Source organism: Manis javanica, chromosome 1, assembly GCF_040802235.1.
Source record: "Manis javanica isolate MJ-LG chromosome 1, MJ_LKY, whole genome shotgun sequence".
Lineage (NCBI taxonomy): Eukaryota > Metazoa > Chordata > Mammalia > Pholidota > Manidae > Manis > Manis javanica.
The window spans coordinates 25190059-25191353 of NC_133156.1; the positions used below are offsets into that span (position 1 = coordinate 25190059).

Genomic DNA, 1295 nt, shown 5'->3' on the forward strand with positions numbered 1-1295 from the left:
GGGTTTTTTTTTTGTAATAGGCAAAGGAGTTCCACATGTACAGCACTGGTTTTGGAGGAAAAGACCTAGATTGAATATTGACTGGGCTGCATCCTAGCTAGTTGGTTTTGACAAAATCATTTAACATCTCTAAGCCTTAATTCCTCATCTGTAAAACAGGAATGCTGATTATGGTGGTAGTAGTAGCAAGTCCATGCCAAGACTGGGCTACCTGCTTGATTTTCATTAGCTCATTTTAATCCTCACACCCTATGAGGTAGTTATTATCACAGACAAAGAAATGTAGTTTAGAGGTTGTGTGACTTGCCCAAGGTCAAACAGCTAGTGAATGGGAGGGCCAGCGATGAGGCCAGGTTGCCCAGCTCCAGAGCGCCATTTCAAACCTCAAAGATTAAATAAGTGCAATGTATCTAAAGTGCCTGCATAGATCCTGGAATATAATAACCACTCAGCAGATGAAAGCTGTTTCTACCAGCAATTATTTTTTGGAAAACTGGGCAGAGAAGTCTGAGTCGAGAAGTGCTGTACATATTTGGTTTTATGAGAGCAGGGAGAGGTGAGGGAACTGATGGGCATCTGCACTGAGGTGCTGGTGATGCAGACGGAAGAGGATGAATTAAGAGATTGGGGTCGGTCACTCAGCAAGGCGCCACGTGCACTGAGACAGGAAGTTACTTGACATATGCAATTCTTTAAGAATGGATTTTCACAAAAATTACTCACACAGATTACTTGGAAAGATTAGCTCTAAATCACTCTCAACAACCTCTCTGGTGTGTAGCAATACACAAGTCACAGAACACCACTGTCATCAGCATTACCCAGAGCAACTTGCAACAATTAGATGTATTAAATTAAAACCACCCGTGCTTAATTTCTTTGGGAAATTTTACAAATATAATGAATGTAGAAATGTATAATTAATCGAAGTATCCCGGCATTTGTCTTACATTTATTTGTACTTCTACTGTTTTAGATAAGCACTTTCTTTTATATGGAATGCTTCATGAATTTGCATGTCATCCTTGCACAGGGGCCATGCTAATCTCTCTGTATCTTTCCAGTTTCAGTATATGTGCTGCTGGAGCAAGCACTAGATAAGCACTTTTGAAAAAAATATTTAAAGATATCCTAGAATTTCTTTTAGAGGTAATGGGACTTAGCCCAAAGCAATTTTGATCTGCAAATTTAGCTTCTAATTTTGACTCTAAAATTATAGTGGAATTTAAAAAGGAAGGTTGCTTGGAGCAGCAATGATCACACATGTCATCATTAGCTATTGCGTGGTACCTGAG

At 39.4% G+C, this 1295-nt stretch overlaps 1 non-coding gene across 1 annotated transcript; it reads right to left on the reverse strand.

Annotated features, from left to right (window-relative positions):
* Nucleotides 1-988: 988 nt before the first annotated feature.
* On the reverse strand, nucleotides 989-1094 carry LOC140844619 (U6 spliceosomal RNA). Its single transcript, XR_012123186.1, has one exon. It is a non-coding gene; the product is annotated as a U6 spliceosomal RNA (small nuclear RNA).
* Between the last annotated feature and the right edge of the window lie 201 nt (nucleotides 1095-1295).